At 45.2% G+C, this 18,623-nt stretch overlaps 2 non-coding genes across 2 annotated transcripts; both read right to left on the bottom strand.

The window, feature by feature from the left end:
* Positions 1-8,272: 8,272 nt before the first annotated feature.
* On the bottom strand, positions 8,273-8,344 carry trnaq-cug. The gene has a single exon. It is a non-coding gene; the product is annotated as a tRNA-Gln (tRNA).
* A 4,621-nt stretch (positions 8,345-12,965) lies between these two features.
* trnaq-cug lies at positions 12,966-13,037 on the bottom strand. The gene has a single exon. It is a non-coding gene; the product is annotated as a tRNA-Gln (tRNA).
* Positions 13,038-18,623: the final 5,586 nt, after the last annotated feature.

Raw genomic sequence — 18,623 nt, 5'->3', positions numbered from 1 at the left:
AACTTCTGTTGGCAACGCTAACTGAACTGTCTCTCACGCAGACTCCGGTGAACCAGAATCCAGGCCCCGAACCTGAACCAGAATATTCAGTGTGTTTGTGCAAAATAAAACTGTTAAACTTTCATCCTTGTGTCCGTCAGTGGTGTTCTGCATTCTTGGGTCGCTTTCAGTGAACCCATCATGACAGAACACTGCGGCCAAACTCAAGGCCCAGCAGATCACTACATCCGTCGTCTAGAGGAACAGGCTGCCCAAATTCATGGACACGGCCTGGCTCTACGTGAGTTAAACACCCACATTGAAAGACAGAATCAAGCCATTCAAGGCTATGCAAACTACGTGAACAGCGCTAATGCTGCGTCGGTACAACAACCATTTCCGGGTCCAGTCCCTCCTCCGAGGTCACCAGCAGTGACGTCATCAGAGTTCCGTCCAAGTCTCCCAGAAAGATTTTCTGGTAACATGAAAGATTGCAAAGGATTTTTATTTCAATGTCGATTGATTTTTCAGAACTCCCCTGGCTGTTTTTCCACGGATCACAAGAAGATAACTTTCATTCTCTCTCAGTTAACAGGAAGAGCCTTGGAATGGGCTCAGGCAAGATTTGCCGCTGACGATAGCTTAAATTGCTACTACTCCGATTTCATTTCTGAATTTACTCAGGTATTCAACCAAGAAACTGACCAAACTATTGATTCTAGGGCTCTTTTCAATCTCAAACAGGGAAACTCTTCGGTGGCTGAGCTTTCTATTAACTTCCGGGTTAAAGCGGCAGCTTCCGGATGGAACCAAAGCGCCTTGAAAGGAGCCTTTTTCATGGCATTAAACGAGCACATTAAAGATGAACTCGCAACCCTCGACGAACCTGCTACCCTCGAAGAGTTAATTCGCCTCTCCATCAGATTAGATAATAGAATTCGAGCCAGAAACAGTTCAAAGAAGCAGGGTACACTTTCTTCTGCCTCTCATAACGTGACTGTTTGTTCTCCCTCTACAGAGCAGTTGCCCATTCAGAGGTCTAAGCCCCAGTCTCTACCATTGCTTGTTCAGGCCTCTCATTCGGGCGAAAGGGATGTCGAACCCATGCAGGTGGGACACACCAGGCTCACTCCAGAGGAGAGACAAAGGCGTTTTCTAAGTAAACTATGTATCTATTGTGGTGAGAGTGGACACTTCATTGCTTCCTGCCCGGCTAAATCAAAAGCCTGGGCCCGCCAGAGGATCTGAGGAGTCTGGCGGGCCAAATAAATACTAAGAAATCTCCTCGATTGTTGCTGCCTGCCACACTTTTCTGTGCTAACCAGAGCCTCTCTTTCTCTGCATTCATTGACTCAGGCTGTGAATGTAACCTAATCGATTCTAACCTCGTCCAGCAACTCCAAATTGAAACTATTCCTCTGACTCAGCCTCTCAGAGTATCCGCTATTGACGGAAGAAGACTCCATCAAGTTACCCATCAAACTCAGCCCCTCGAGCTACTTCTGTCAGCTAACCACAGAGAGACGATAACATTTTTTGTTTTTCCCTCTGCATGTTCCCCGCTGGTGCTCGGTTTCGAATGGTTGGAGAAGCATAATCCTCACATTAACTGGGCTAAACGTCACCTGGAATCATGGTCCATCTCATGCCACGAAACATGCCTTCGTTCTGCTGCCCCCTTGGTGGGGTCTCCTAGAGGTGGGGGGGAGATGGACTCTCCTGACCTTTCTTCAGTTCCCTCTGAGTACCATGATCTTGCCCCTGTCTTCAGTAAGGTCAGTGCGACGTCCCTACCTCCACACAGACCATACGATTGTGCCATTGAACTTCTACCTGGTGCTCCTTTACCTAGCAGTAGATTGTACAACATTTCTAAGCCCGAGAGAGAAACAATGGAAAAGTACATCAACGAATCACTAGCTGCTGGAATAATTCGCCCTTCATCTTCCCCATTGGGCGCCGGGTTCTTCTTCGTGGGAAAAAAGGATGGTTCCCTGAGACCTTGTATTGACTATCGAGGTTTGAACCAGATCACTATTAAAAATAAATACCCACTGCCTCTTCTCGCCTCTGCTTTTGAGCCCGTACAGGGGGCTACTGTATTTTCTAAACTGGATTTAAGAAACGCTTATCATCTCCTTAGGATCCGTGAAGGCGACGAGTGGAAAACTGCCTTCAAAACACCCTTAGGTCAATTTGAATACCTGGTTATGCCCTTTGGTCTCACAAACGCTCCAGCCTGCTTCACGGCCCTCGTTAACGATGTCCTAAGAGACTTTCTCAACGTATTTGTTTTTGTGTACATTGATGACATTCTCATTTACTCCAAGGACCTCAATGAACATAAAAGACATGTCCGTCTTGTTTTACAGAGACTGCTGGAGAATAAACTGTTTGTGAAAGCCGAGAAGTGCAAATTTCATCAACCATCAGTCACCTTTTTGGGGTTTGTGCTCGAGGGCGGCCAGGTTAAACCATCTGAGGACAAGATCAAGGCAGTTTTAGACTGGCTAGTTCCAGAGAACCGCAAACAATTACAAAGGTTTTTGGGTTTTGCTAACTTCTATCGTCGGTTTATCAGAAACTACAGCCAGACCGCCCTTCCTCTAACTTCTCTGACCTCTGTCAAACGCAGTTTTCAGTGGACTCCCGAGGCTCAATCTGCATTTGAAAAATTAAAGTCATTGTTTTCCAGAGCACCAGTCCTCATGCAACCTGATCCAACTAAGCAATTTATCCTAGAGGTGGATGCTTCAGATTCCGGTGTTGGAGCAGTCCTTTCCCAGAGACTAGACTCTGATCAGAAGATACACCCCTGTGCTTTCTTCTCCCGTAGGCTTTCTTCCGCTGAGCAGAATTATGATGTGGGTGACTGAGAACTCCTGGCCATTAAACTGGCACTGGAGGAATGGAGGCATTGGCTGGAGGGAGCTGAGCACCCGGTTCTTGTTTGGACAGACCACAAGAACCTGGCTTACATCCAGTCAACAAAACAAGCTAATCCTCGCCAATCCAGGTGGTCAATCTTCTTTTCTCGGTTCAATCTAATCATCTCCTACAGACCCGGATCCAAGAACGTGAAGCCCGATTCTCTCTCTCATCTCTACTCCGTCGATCATCCCGAGACACCTGAACCTGTCCTTCCGGCTTCATGTACAGTGGGAATGGTCAACTGGGAGATAACTGACCTCATCAACTCAGCCCTGGCCACTGAACCCGATCCAGGTAACGGTCCATCTAATCGTACATATGTCCCATCTTCTGTCAGGTCCCGTCTCATCCAGTGGATGCATGCCGCCAAATTCTCTGCTCATCCAGGAGTCAGTAGAACAGTAGCTCTCATTTCCAGACGCTTCTGGTGGCCCACTCTCCACAGGGACGTAAAGGAGTATGTGTTGGCTTGTCCCACATGTGCCCGTAACAAAGCCTCACACCAACCTCCTTCTGGCCTGCTTCAACCACTTCCTGTTCCCTCGCGTCCCTGGTCCCATATCGCCATTGATTTCGTCACCGGTCTCCCTGTCTCTCGAGGTATGTCCACCATATTCACTATTGCTGACCGCTTCTCGAAGTCCTGCCATCTTATTCCCCACAGAAAACTTCCCACGGCCTTCCAGACTGCCCAGCTTCTCATCAAGCATGTTTTTCGGTTACACGGCATTCCCCAAGAGATCCTCTCGGACAGAGGCCCGCAGTTCATCTCCCAGGTCTGGAAGGCTTTCCGTTCTGCTCTCGGCTGCAAACCCTCTCTCACCTCTGGTTACCACCCCCAATCGAATGGTCAGACTTAACGCATGAATCAGCAATTGGAATCCACCCTTCGCTGCCTCACGTCCAATAACCCCGTGGATTGGAGCCAATTTCTGCCATGGATAGAATACGCCCATAACTCCCTCAGATCTGCATCCACTGGACAATCCCCATTTCAGGTCAGTCTCGGCTATCAACCACCTCTTTTTCCCGCAGACGAGAGAGAGATTTCGGTGCAGTCCGTCAACCATCATATCCGCCGTTGCCAAAGGATCTGGAGGGAAACCATCGCCACTCTCAACCAGTCTTCAGAAGCGACTAAGCGCTTCGCCGACGCCCGGAGACGTCCCGCCCCCGAGTACGCCGAAGGCCAGGAGGTATGGCTGTCCACTTGAGACATCCCCCTCAAGGGGATGTCTCGAAAACTCTCCCCTAGATTCATTGGACCCTACAGGATAACTCGAGTCATCAACCCTTCAGCCGTCCGTCTCCAATTACCTCAGTCCCTCCGGATCCACCCCACTTTCCACGTGTCCCAGATCAAGCCTGCCTCCTCAAGCCCTCTGTGCCCTCCATCCGACTCCCCACCACCCGCCCTGGAGGTCGATGGACATCCGGCCTTCACGGTTCGCCGCATGGTGGACTCCCGTCGACGAGGTCGCGGATGGCAGTACCTCGTCGACTGGGAGGGCTACGGACCGGAGGATCGCCAGTGGGTTCCAGGCTCGTACATCCTCGATCCAGCTCTTATCGAGGAGTACGAGCGCTCCTGCCCATCAACCTCTTCCGGACCGCCAAGGGGCGGTCGTTGAGGGGGGGGTACTGTTGGGAGCTGGAGAAATTCCACCTTTCTCCAGCAGAGTCCGCCGTGGATCCTCTGAGGGAGCCTCCTGCACAGCTGCAGCTAATCTAGATCATCAGAGGATCCACTACTTAAGCTGTCTTCAGTCCTTGCCTCAACGCCACAGTGTTGTTCCAGTTGGTCAGCGCTTAAGCCTAGATCCTCAGAGTAAATCTATGACTTTTGAATCCAGCTTGGATTCTAACCCCTGTGTCTGTTTTCCAGGAAACCTGTGCCTCCTCTGTGAAAGCTCTGGAAGAGCTAACCTGCCGAGCCGACCCTCTGAGCCAAACCTGAAGATTCACAGAGAACCTCCAAGCAGCTCTGGATTTGAGCTGGGTAACCCAAAGCCAAGGTCTGTTCTAAGTAGAAGTGAGACGCTGAAGCAGCTACGGACTCTGCTAATGAACTCTTCTCCAGAACCAACAGTGACCCTCCCAAAGCTAATCTCAAGAACCCTCAAGGTACAATCAGTAGACTTCTGGAAATCAAACTTCTGTTGGCAACGCTAACTGAACTGTCTCTCACGCAGACTCCGGTGAACCAGAATCCAGGCCCCGAACCTGAACCAGAATATTCAGTGTGTTTGTGCAAAATAAAACTGTTAAACTTTCATCCTTGTGTCCGTCAGTGGTGTTCTGCATTCTTGGGTCGCTTTCAGTGAACCCATCATGACATTTTCCAGCTTGTGGAGTCATTGGTTGACAGTGGAGTTTGTAATGGGTTCAGTGGTTCTTCTTTTTCCATCCCTGCATTGGATAGGCAGCCAAGAAGCAGAGAGGAATGGTCTTCAACTTCTTTTATACTCAATCCAACATTGAAACTTGTACATCATATCCATTCATTACACACAGACAGATATTTCAAGGGTTTATTTCTTTCAATTTAGGCGATTATCATTGACAACTAATGAAATCCTCAAAGTCAGTATTTCGGGAGACCAAAACACTGAAAGGAACATGAAATTTATGAACATGTATAGTTGTCAATCCTCAGTTGGGGCCCCTTTAGTCAGGATTGCTGCAGTTTTGCAGTGTAGCAAGGAGTTGATCAGTCTGTGGTTTTGCTCAGGTGTCACGAGAGCCCAGGTTGCTCTGATAGTGGACTTTAGTTATTCTGCATTTTTAGGTCTGGAGTATCTTATCTTCCTCTTCCCAGTACCCTAATAGATATTCTATTGGGTTATGCTAAGGGTGAGTTTGATGGCTGATTAAGAAAAGGGGATACCATGGTCCATAAAAGCAGGTAATGCTAGCTTTGGATTTGTGTTCAGTGGCCAAGTCCATTTAGAGGATGAAATCTGGATGTCCCTATGGTGGGTGAGCAGCAGGGTCTCTGAAGTACTCTAAACGTTCCTAGTAGGTGGCTGCCCTTTCCTGAGAAAACTCAATGGACCAACAACAACAGATGTCATGGCACAGCAAACCCTCCCTGACTGTGAAAAAGCTGCAGTGGACCTCATGGTGAGAGAGAGTTCATCAAGTTCTTATATGGAAGAGGTTCTTCAATGCAGTCTCTGGTAGATCACCACAATGTATGAAGCACCAAGCAGATAAAGACAGCAGCTAGGTAGGACGGTTCGTATTGGAAAAAGTATATTTCGTGTTTTGTGTGGTATGTGCCCTATTTGTAGGTCGAATAGTTATGTCACCATTAAAAAACTCTATGATAAAACTATAGCTGAAAACAATATTTCTGTTTTTTATATGAAACCAGAGAGCTATATGTTGGTCAGACAATCCTCCTCACTACACTACAGGCAGTGTTGTGCCACACCCTGCTGCTTGGAAAAGACCAGAAATATGCCAAAGCCCACTGCTAATGATTGGCCTCATCGCATTAAGTCTATCACATGGGTTATGTTTTGAGGGAACTATTTCTCACACATACCACAGTAAACTGTAGATATAGAATTCCTAATCCCTTCTACTGTTTGTTTTAGAAATCAGAATCCATTGAGACAATCATAGAGAGCCAGTAAACTACTCTATGAATCTGTCAATGGGCAAAAGCTTAGGGGAACCTTGAACAAGAGAAATGCATCGACTCAAAGACAGTCCACAGGTACTCACAATCATAAACAATCTTTCACAAAAGTGTGTCTAGGAAACGGCCCTGATGATCACAAACAGCTTGCATGATGATGGATGGGAACAGTTTCCTATTCCTAAAGCACTAACCATCAACGCCGCCTGGACACTTTATGCGGATATGGCAGCCATCTATTGCACCCACTGCTTTGGAAAAAGCTCTGTGGCGTGCCAGCTGTGCAAACCCAAGAGAACCATCATCAATATCCTGTGCAGATTTGGGGAGGTAGATAAAGGAAAGGATGGCCACTACATCCTTTGTGACCTGATGAATGATGTCATGGACACTGGTATGTGGAATTCCAAACGAAGCTGACACCAACCTGTAGGATGCACCATTTGCCAGCCAGAAAAGGAACACCAATGTTTCAATAGTGGCTCCCCATCCATGTCGCCAATCTTGTTTCAGGAGATTTAAAAGGACTCCCAAAGACTCCCTGCTCAGTCTGAAATCAGTCTGGTGTCCTCATCATCAAAGAAGCGGTTGAGGACAGGGACACTGAGGTTTATCCTGCAGTACTGTGATCTAGTCTATAGACGAGAAAACAGAAGAAAGTAGTCTAACAATGTGTTTTACATTATTTTGAATGTGTGAGAACAATAAAATGTACTTCTTTTCAAACTCTTCACTATTATGTTATTCAAATACACTTTACTAAGGTCCACATTTGTGTAACCATTTTTTCCATAATCTCCTTGCTACTCTAAACACCAGAATTTCCTCATTGTGGGATAATAAAGGGATTTTAGTTTAAATTGTATTTCATTCTACCAACAAAAAAGGAATTCTAAATAAGGGTTCTTTAACTTATAGCACTGAGGTCCAGAGCCCTGCCTTTTCTGCATGTTTCCTTTCAGTCTATTTAGAGGACTGATTGTTAATCAGCTTTCCATTTACATGAGGTGTGCAGAACCAGGGACAGGTGTCCCATTAAATTTAGGGCCCGGTTATTTTAAATGACTTTATTTAAAGTTACATTTATCTTGACAAAAGTAATAAAAGGCATTTGATGCAGCAGCATTTTTACATGTAATATTTGATTATTTCACTTGCCATTACACTGCATGTCTTTCTGTAGTTACACAAATAAAAACAATGATGACATTTACTTTACCTGAATACGATTATTCATCAGCATCAGATATCTGTAATATCTTAGGCGAGGGTACTGCTGCTGGAGCTCTTCAAAAATTAGATTGCCCAACAAAACAATGGTTAGTCGTTCCGCATCCATTATTTTTCTTGCCCTGTGCGGGAGCTGTCACGGTTGCTAAGCAAAGAACCTTACTCCGAATGAGGGGCGGAGGCAGCAGATGGAGGCTACACCGGTCGAATTTATAGGCGGAACACTTCCGGTCTCCTTATTTTCACGGTCTTCGAAGGATCCAGTCTAGGTAGACCGCGTCCTTGGAGGACGCGTCCTAGGTTTTCGAACAGAGCCTATGAATCTGTCAACGGGCAAATGCTTAGGGGAACCTTGAACAAGAGAAATGCCAAAGAATCTTCTAAAGAAAGGCATCGACTCAAAGACAGTCCACAGTCATAAACAACCTCTCACAAAAGCTGCTTTCAGAACTTTGAGCTTCAGTCAAGCCACGAAAGACAGCAGCTAGGTTCTACTGAGACTTGAACTCAGATCACTGGATTCAGAGTCCAGAGTGCTAACCATTACACCATAGAACCCTTAGAAGGGCTCATGCCTTCAAGGCTTTCTCAATCTGAATACTCTCTATCCAGGGTTTAGCTCGCTAAGTGACACATCCACAAGTTCAACTATCTTGTGATATTGAAAAAAACTTTGACAAACGTAACTTGGAAAAACTGGCATCCTTGCAGCCAAAGTCTAGAGCTCTACCAATTGAAACTTGAAAGGATCAGGGCTTTCCCAGTTTGTGGAGTCATTGGGTGACAGTGGAGTTTGTAATGGGTTCAGTGGTTCTTCTTTTTCCATCTCTGCATTGGATAGGCAGCCAAGAAGCAGAGAGGAGTGGTCTTCAACTTCTTTTATACTCAATCCAACATTGTAACTTGTACATCATATCCATTCATTACACACAGACAGATATTTCAAGGGTTTATTTCTTTCAATTTAGGCGATTATCATTGACAACTAATGAAATCCTCAAAGTCAGTATTTCGGGAGACCAAAACACTGAAAGGATCTGTATGAACATGAAATTTATGAACATGTATAGTTGTCAATCCTTAGTTGGGGTCCCTTTAGTCAGGATTGCTGCAGTTTTGCAGTGTAGCAAGGAGTTGATCAGTCTGGGGTTTTGCTCAGGTGTCACGAGAGCCCAGGTTGCTCTGATAGTGGCCTTTAGTTATTCTTCATTTTTAGGTCTGGAGTATCTGATCTTCCTCTTCCCAATACCCTAATAGATATACTATTGGGTTATGCTAAGGGTGAGTTTGATGGCTGATTAAGAAAAGGGGATACCATGGTCCATAAAAGCAGGTAATGCTAGCTTTGGATTTGTGTTCAGTGGCCAAGTCCATTTAGAGGATGAAATCTGGATGTCCCTATGGTGGGTGAGCAGCAGGGTCTCTGAAGTACTCTAAACATTCCTAGTAGGTGACTGCCCTTTCCTGAGAAAACTCAGTGGACCAACAACAACAGATGTCATGGCACAGCAAACCCTCCCTGACTGTGAAAAAGCTGCAGTGGACCTCATGGTGAGAGAGAGTTCATCAAGTTCTCAGATGGAAGAGGTTCTTCAATGCAGTCTCTGGTAGATCACCACAATGTATGAAGCACCAAGCAGATAAAGACAGCAGCTAGGTAGGACGGTCCGTATTGGAAAAAGTATATTTCCAGTTTTGTGTGGTACGTGCCCTATTTGTAGGTTGAATAGTTATGTCGACATTAAAAAACTCTATGATAAAAGTATAGCTGAAAACAATATTTCTGTTTGCTTAAGAAACCAGAGAGCTATATGTTGGTCAGACAATCCTCCTTACTTCTCTACAGGCTGTCATGATGCGTCTTAAGTTCTTAGCCCACATGCAGAACACAACGGAGGCTGGGTAAAGGTTTAACAGAGTTTATTGAGTTTGCAGAAAAACACAAGATCATGAACTGGATCTGGAACTGGTCAGGGCAGGTTCACTGGAGTCTGCAGAGATTATAGTTTGATTAGGAAAACAGGCTGAGGAGTTATGAGTCTTTAGATAATTCAGGAGTATACCTGGATGGCTTCTCTTTGAGAGAGAGGGAACTGTTGGGTCCTGAGACTGTTTGTTCAGCAGAGTCCAAGAGCAGCTGCAGCGTTTTGCTTCTGACTTTAAAGGCAGACCTTGATCTGGGTTTCCAGCTCTTAGCCAAGAGCAGCAGGGGAATCCACATAGGAATGTTCAGGTTTGGCTCACGAGGGCAATCTCGGCAGGTAAAGCTCATCCAGAGCCTCAGGTAGAGACAGGTTTCCTGTGAGGCAAAAACAAGGGAGAATTAGAATCAGATCTCTCTCAAGAGACAGCAAAGATTCTCAGGTTCAAGGCTCAGGTCGCTAACCAAACTAGGTCAACACTGCGGCTTCGAAGCAAGGTCTGGCAGCTGGTTATAAAGGGCAGGTCTCTTGATGAGAAGATGCGCCTCAGGTGTGCTGGAAGACTCCAGCTCCAGGGAACCCGCGGCGCACTCTGCTGGAGGAAGGTGGTACAGCTCCAGATCCCAACAGTACCCCCCTCTCAACGACCGCCTCTTGGCGGTCCAGAAGACGTCGACGGGAGGAAGCTCTCATGTAAGAGCCAGGCACCCATGTGTGATCCTCTGGACCGTAGCCCTCCCAATCGATGAGGTACTGCCAACCGCGACCTCGCCGAAGGGAGTCCACGATCCGGCGGACGGTGAAGGAAGGATGTCCATCGATGTCCAGGGCGGGTGGAGGGGAGTCGGATGGAGTGCACAGGGGGCTAGAGACAACAGGCTTGATCTGGGAGACATGGAACCTGGGATGGATACGGAGACTCGGAGGAAGGTGTAGACATACGGCAGAGGGGTTTATGATCTTGGCAACCTTGTAGGGACCAATGAATCGGGGAGACAGTTTTCGAGACATTCCCTTGAGGGGAATGTCTCGCGTGGAGAGCCATACCTCTTGGCCAATGGAGTAATCAGGGGCTGGACGTCTTTTGGAGTCCGCGAAGCGTTTTGTGGACACAGAAGAACGGTTGAGGGTGGCGATGGTGTCCTTCCAGACCCTCTGACAGCGACGGATGTGATGATTGACTGAACGGACCGAGATCTCTCTCTCGTCTGCAGGGAAAAGTGGAGGCTGATAACCGAGACTAACCTGAAACGGGGATAAACCGGTGGAAGCTGACTTGAGTGAGTTCAATTCAATTCAGTTTATTTATATAGCGCCAAATTCACAACACATGTCATCTCAAGGCACTTTACAGTTCAACCAGATCATACAGTCAAATTGATACAAAGTTTTCTATCTAAGGAAAACCAGTCGATTGCATTGACTCATTGACTCAAATACAATCCCCCACACTAAGCATGCTTGTAGCGACAGTGGAGAGGAAAAACTCCCTTTTAACAGGAAGAAACCTCCAGCAGAACCAGGCTCAGTGTGAGCGGCCATCTGCCGAGGCCGACTGGGGTTCAAGGAGACAGAAGCAGAGATACAAAGAGCAGCTGTAAAAGGCGGCCCCGTCCAGGAAACACACAGCCAGGCAGACGAGCTCCAAGGCAGCTCCCATGCCAGAGGACGAAGAGAGCACATCCACTCAGTCACGGTCAGAGAAACAGGACCACACTGGAAAACAGGCCGATCTCCAACATCTATTAACAAGGGTGTTGATAGAAGCAGCACAGCTGATGTTTTTTTTCCAGGATGACGTCACAGCCAAACAGGAACAGACGAGGCAAAGCTACTCTGAGGAAAAGCAGAGAGAGCAGAAGGTTAGAGATTGAACTAACAGATTCTGCAGAATAGGAGAACAGAGTTGTGGGCGTATTCGATCCAGGTCAGGTACTGACTCCAGTCAGTGGGGTTGTTTGAGGTCAGGCAGCGGAGAGTGGACTCAAGCTGTTGGTTCATCCTCTCCGTCTGCCCGTTGGACTGTGGATGATAACCAGAGGTGAGTGACGACTTACAGTTCAGTGCAGAGCAGAAGGCCTTCCAGACTTGGGAGATGAACTGTGGACCGCGGTCAGAGAGTATTTCCTGTGGGATGCCATGGAGCCGGAAAACATGCTTCACCAGAAGCTGTGCCGTCTGGAAGGCCGTGGGAAGTTTTCTGAGGGGGATCAAATGACAAGACTTGGAGAAACGGTCGACGATGGTTAAAATGGTGGACATACCTCTGGAAATCGGGAGACCAGTGATAGACCATTATAGTTTGATTAGGAAAACAGGCTGAGGAGTTATGAGTCTTTAGATAATTCAGGAGTATACCTAGATGGAGTCCGGGCTTCTCTTTGAGAGAGAGGGAACTGTTGGGTCCTGAGACTGTTTGTTCAGCAGAGTCCAAGAGCAGCTGCAGCGTCTTGCTTCTGACTTTAAAGGCAGACCTTGATCTGAGTTTCCAGCTCTTAGCCAAGAGCAGCAGGGGAATCCACATAGGAATCTTCAGGTTTGGCTCACGAGGGCAATCTCGGCAGGTTAAGCTCATCCAGAGCCTCAGGTAGAGACAGTTTTCCTGTGAGGCAAAAACAAGGGAGAATTAGAATCAGATCAGATCTCTCAAGAGACAGCAAAGATTCTCAGGTTCAAGGCTCAGGTCGCTAACCAAACTAGGTCAACACTGCGGCGTCGAAGCAAGGTCTGGCAGCTGGTTATAAAGGGCAGGTCCCTTGATGAGAAGATGCGCCTCAGGTGTGCTGGAAAACTCCAGCTCCAGGGAACCCACGGCGCACTCTGCTGGAGGAAGGTGGTACAGCTCCAGATCCCAACACAGGCAGAGTTGTGCCACACCCTGCTGTTTGGAAAAGACCAGAAATATGCCAAAGCCCACTGCTAATGATTGGCCTCATCTCATTAAGTCTATCACTTGCGTTATGCTTTGAGGGGCCTATTTCTCACACATACCACAGTAAACTGTAGATATAGAATTCCTAATCCCTTCTACTGTTTGTTTTAGAAATCAGAATCCATTGAGACAAACATAGAGAGCCAGTAAACTACTCTATGAATCTGTCAATGGGCAAAAGCTTAGGGGAACCTTGAACAAGAGAAATGCCAAAGAAAATTATTGAATCAAAGACAGTCCACAGGTACTCACAATCATAAACAAACTCTGACAAAAGCAGCTTTCTTAACTTTGAGCTTCAGTGAAGTCGCTAAAGACAGCAGCTAGGTTCTACTGAGACTTGAACTCAGATCACTGGATTCAGAGTCCAGAGTGCTAACCATTACACCATAGAACCTTTAGAAGGGTTGATGCCTTCAAGGCTTTGTCAATCTGAATACTCTCTATCCAGGGTTTAGCTCACTATGTGACACATCCACAAGTTCAACTATCTTGTTGACATTGAAAAAATACTTTGACAAACATAACTTGGAACAACTGGCATCCTTGCAGCAGTCTAGAGCTCTACCAATTGAAACTTGAAAGGATCAGGGCTTTCCCAGTTTGTGGAGTCATTGGTTGACAGTGGAGTTTGTAATGGGTTCAGTGGTTCTTCTTTTTCCATCTCGGCATTGGATAGGCAGCCAAGAAGCAGAGAGGAGTGGTCTTCAACTTGTTTTATACTCAATCCAACATTGAAACTTGTACATCATATCCATTTATTACACACAGACAGATATTTCAAGGGTTTATTTCTTTCAATTTAGGCGATTATCATTGACAACTAATGAAATCCTCAAAGTCAGTATTTCGGGAGACCAAAACACTGAAAGGATCTGTATGAACATGAAATTTATGAACATGTATAGTTGTCAATCCTTAGTTGGGGCCCCTTTAGTGAGGATTGCTGCAGTTTTGCAGTGTAGCAAGGAGTTGATCAGTCTGTGGTTTTGCTCAGGTGTCACGAGAGCCCAGGTTGCTCTGATAGTGGCCTTTAGTTATTCTGCATTTTTAGGTCTGGAGTATCTTATCTTCCTCTTCCCAGTACCCTAATAGATATTCTAATGGGATATGCTAAGGATGAGTTTGATTGCTGATTAAGAAAAGGGCATACCATGGTCCATAAAAGCAGGTAATGCTAGCTTTGGATTTGTGTTCAGTGGCCAAGTCCATTTAGAGGATGAGATCTGGATGTCCCTATGGTGGGTGAGCAGCAGGGTCTCTGAAGTACTCTAAACGTTCCTAGTAGGTGGCTGCCCTTTCCTGAGAAAACTCAGTGGACCAACAACAACAGATGTCATGGCACAGCAAACCCTCCCTGACTGTGAAAAAGCTGCAGTGGACCTCATGGTGAGAGAGAGTTCATCAAGTTCTCAGAAGGAAGAGGTTCTTCAATGCAGTCTCTGGTAGATCACCACAATGTATGAAGCACCAAGCACATAAAGACAGCAACTAGGTAGGACGGTCCGTATTGGAAAAAGTATATTTCCAGTTTTGTGTGGTATGTGCCCTATTTGTAGGTTGAATAGTTATGTCGACATTAAAAAACTCTGTGATAAAACTATAGCTGAAAACATTTCTGTTTGCTTATGAAACCAGAGAGCTATATGTTGGTCAGACAATCCTCCTTACTACACTACAGGCAGTGTTGTGCCACACCCTGCTGCTTGGAATAGACCAGAAATATGCCAAAGCCCACTGCTAATGATTGGCCTCATCACATTAAGTCTATGGGTTATGTTTTGAGGGACCTATTTTTCACACATACCACAGTAAACTGTAGATATAGAATTCCTAATCCCTTCTACTGTTTGTTTTAGAAATCAGAATCCATTGAGACAAACATAGAGAGCCAGTAAACTACTCTATGAATATGTCAATGGGCAAAAGCTTAGGGGAACCTTGAACAAGAGAAATGCATTGACTCAAAGACAGTCCACAGGTACTCACAATCATGAACAACCTCTCACAAAAGTTGTTTCCAGAACTTTGAGCTTCCGTCAGGTTGCTAAAGACAGCAGGTTGGTTCTTGAACTCAGATCACTGGATTCAGAGTCCAGAGTGCTAACCATTACACCATAGAACCCTTAGAAGGCTCATGCCTTCAAGGCTTTCTCAATCTGAATACTCTCTATCCAGGGTTTAGCTCGCTATGTGACACATCCACAAGTTCAACTATCTTGTTGATATTGAAAAAAACTTTGACAAACGTAACTTGGAAAAACTGGCATCCTTGCCGCCAAAGTCTAGAGCTCTACCAATTGAAACTTGAAAGGATCAGGGCTTTCCCAGTTTGTGGAGTCATTGGTTGACAGTGGAGTTTGTAATGGGTTCAGTGGTTCTTCTTTATCCATCCCTGCATTGGATAGGCAGCCAAGAAGCAGAGAGGAGTGGTCTCTGAACATGTCACCACCTACTGGTGAGCTGCAGAATTACAGTTAGTAATATAATCTGGGATTTTTTGCTGTATTGTTTTTCTTTTTTTCTGTTTCAGATCCTTTAAAATTGTCAATGATTGGTCTGTATAATGAAACCTTTTGTGTGTAAAATGTCTTAGAAGAGAACAATAAAGTAACCTTCTGTCATTTTAGTGAAATAAGATCAAGCAGACAATGAAAGTGTTTGTGCAAATTGGGCAATGATGAGCAAAATTAACGATGTTAGTCATGTTTATTAAAATCCACAATTTTTTGTTTTAATCGATTGGAAGGTATATTACCAACCAATGTTTTGGTTAGAACCAACCATTCTAATTTGGCAGTCTTTTTACCCAATCTATATTTGTACAAAGACAAACCTATACAAATGAGTCACATTAGCCAAAAGACTCAGACTTTAGAAAGACTCACAACTTTCTAAAGTCTGAGGAGGGGTTTGAACCAGTAAACTCAACAGTAGATATCCATGCCCGAAAGCTGATGGCACTAGCAAGGTGAGAGCTCTGCAGAAAGTAATACTTCTTAAAACCAATCGTACTACTGTAACCACTGGATTGTTCAGATTTTGATCATTACATTGTTTAAGCAAACTAAACTAGTTTTATCAAACTAGATTGGTTGGAAAAAAACAACCAGTCTATTCTTAGAATAATCGCACCAAACAGGAAAAAGAACGGTGAAGAGATCTGGTTTGTCAAATCAAAATATAGTAATGACCAATCGGTAACTGGAAATTAGAGCATAAATCTTATATATTCAAAAAACTAAGACAGTTTATTTAATAGATTGGATGCAAACTATTGGTACTGTACTTCAACACACCAGGAAGCAGATTTCTCATCTCCACGGAAATTTGTATTTTATACCGAGAGGCTTAAAAGTTTAATCAAATCCATTCAAAAGAAACTTCTTATTGCAGGAATGGATGAAGAGATGCTGAGTTTGGACGTAGAAACAAAAACAGGGTTCATAAAAAAGCCATTTTGTATGTATAACTATTGTCCTTGTTTGGAAAATTCACAACAAACAGAAAATATTTGGGCAGAAACTGAACATCTACTGGATGCTGTTGGGGATTTTTTCAATGTCATATTAAATTAAGCGTTCATTTCTGCATGTTTTGCTCCTATGAACTTAACAATAATATCACACATGCCCTCCTGGAGCAACGAGGAATTTGGAGCGAAGCAGAAAGGAAGTCGGAATACAGCGGAGGCTGTAGATTGTGCTTTACGCAGGCGGTCTGTCGTGGAGCAGGGCGGAGCGGAGCGGTGATGGAGGATGTGACGTGATGAAGGATGTGCGGTGGAGGTCCTCCATCCACTCCAGTCTTGATATCATCAACCTAAAGATGGCCGCTCACACTGAGCCTGGTTCTGCTGGAGGTTTCTTCCTGTTCAAAGGGAGTTTTTCCTCTCCACTGTCGCTACAAGCATGTTTAGTGTGAGGGATTGCTGAAGAGTCAATGAGTCGATGCAATCAGCTGGTTTTCCTTAGATAGAAAACTTTGTATCAATCTGACTGGATGATCTGGTGAACTGGAAAGGGCCTTGAGATGACATGTGTTGTGAATTTGGCGCTATATAAATAAACTGAATTGAAATTGAATTAAACTCACTTAGTCGAAACCTCTCTCTAGAACCTGTCATGATCTGATTCCTCTCCCCTAATTGCTTATTTCTTTCACCTGCTGCAATCATCATTTATTCCTCTCCCCTGTTTCCTTTACTTAATATTCTGTTCGGCCATTGGGGGCCAGATCATTAGATGTTCTTTTCTGTCATAAAACGGGACAGATGAACCCAGTATTCAAGGTGAGACAGCCAGTATGAAAGTTCAAACTTTGTTCAAATTAAACATAAACTAAATCTGGATCTGGGACTATCAGATGCTGCAGAAGGGGGGCGGGGCAATCTCAGACGCTCTGTGGGAGAAACAGGTAGCTGACCACGATCATCTGACAGAAGATGAGGATCTCAGTGAGTCACTTACCTGGTTTAACAGTTCAGTCCATCAATCATGAAGGGGGTGCGATCCAGCTGCTGGACTGACAGCAGACACGGCGTGCGTCACCCAGAGTGTGGCCTGTGCTGCAGTGCAGTAGTATTAGCAGGAAGCTGATCCTGGCCAGGGATTCAGAACACAAAGGAAAAGACAGATGAAACAGGGTCCAGGCTTCCAGGCATCCTAGAGCTCCAGGCAGGTTCAGAGTCCGAAAGAGGAGCAGACGGGATCAGGTGCAGACGAGCAGGCCACGTCCCCTTCCCTTCTGGGAGAAGGAGGGCTTCAATTCAAGTAAGATCAGTTTTAACTTCTTTCAAACATCCTATTGCCGACAAACTCAAACTCATCTTCTCCCTTCTCTGCTCCTCAGTGTGCAGACGACCCTGTGTGTCCTCCCTCCAATGAGCCATCACTTCTACACAACTATTTGTACTGGTTAACACGCGGGGGTGCCTTTAGGGACCGTCAACAAAACAAGAAGCAAAAATAAAAAAATTCCATAATGACAAGCTAAGATGAAACTGATATAAAATCATGCCAATAGACAAAATATGAAAAGCACACTTGCTTTTAAGCTATTTTAAGCTATTATACATTTTAAAGCTATTTTTAAAGACAAAAGCTGGGACTTTTGTTCAATAGCTTCCAGGTCATGTGACCTACTGACTACTTTAGCCAGATGGGGCACACTCCGTTTTATTCTATTTCAAGCTTGCATAAGGCACAGTAAGGCAGACGGGGAGAAGCATACCGTCACCGGGTCGGGTTTGAGCTGATGGTTTGAATGCCCAGTCCGGTCCAGTCAGCGGCCCAGCAGAAAAAAAAAAGTGTCCTCCTTTTCAGAAACCCAAAAACAATAGTTTTTGTTGCGATAACTCAGTCTGGGATCGGCCATTTTTGCCCAAATATAGTAACCCCTCCCTCCTGCCATCTTCCAGCAGTGACGTCACGGTGCGGTAAGCCTAGCGCCATTCTCCCCGCTTTCCAAGCTAAATCAATGGGAACTACTAGACACATCTGCAATCAACAACAATTATTGAAGATTTCCAGAGGACTTCACCATTGAAATTCACCAGAGCTATAGTGAAACTGACAATGCCCACGTGCATGGCAGCTGGATGCTGGAATACATCGGGTAAAAGTGAAAAAAAGAGTTATTCCACCTTTCTGATTCCTGATCCTCCACGGACGGGTTGGTCGTTGGATCGCCAACTTGAAGAGGGAGGATTTGCCATCGAACTTCTGGCCAGAGAAAAAACCCGTAATATGTAGCCAACATTTGGAAGAAGAATGTTTTCAAGATGACTTGGATAATAGCGCGTTGTGACAAACACTAGATACAGCAGATACAAACAGATACAAAATGACAATAATGTTTGTCTAAGTCTAAGTCTGTAGGAAACCTCTATAACTTTGAATACTCCTGGAAAACGTAATGTTTTTATATTTCTCCTGTTTTGACAACATTTGGTCCTTCTAATAAGGAGCTTTTTTAGGTTCCT

The sequence above is a fragment of the Cyprinodon tularosa genome, unplaced genomic scaffold (genome assembly GCF_016077235.1).
Source record: "Cyprinodon tularosa strain WSP-4 unplaced genomic scaffold, ASM1607723v1 ctg1294, whole genome shotgun sequence".
NCBI classification, from domain to species: Eukaryota; Metazoa; Chordata; class Actinopteri; order Cyprinodontiformes; family Cyprinodontidae; genus Cyprinodon; species Cyprinodon tularosa.
The sequence above is the reverse complement of the archived record's forward strand: the minus strand, read 5'-3'. Positions and strand labels throughout refer to the sequence as shown.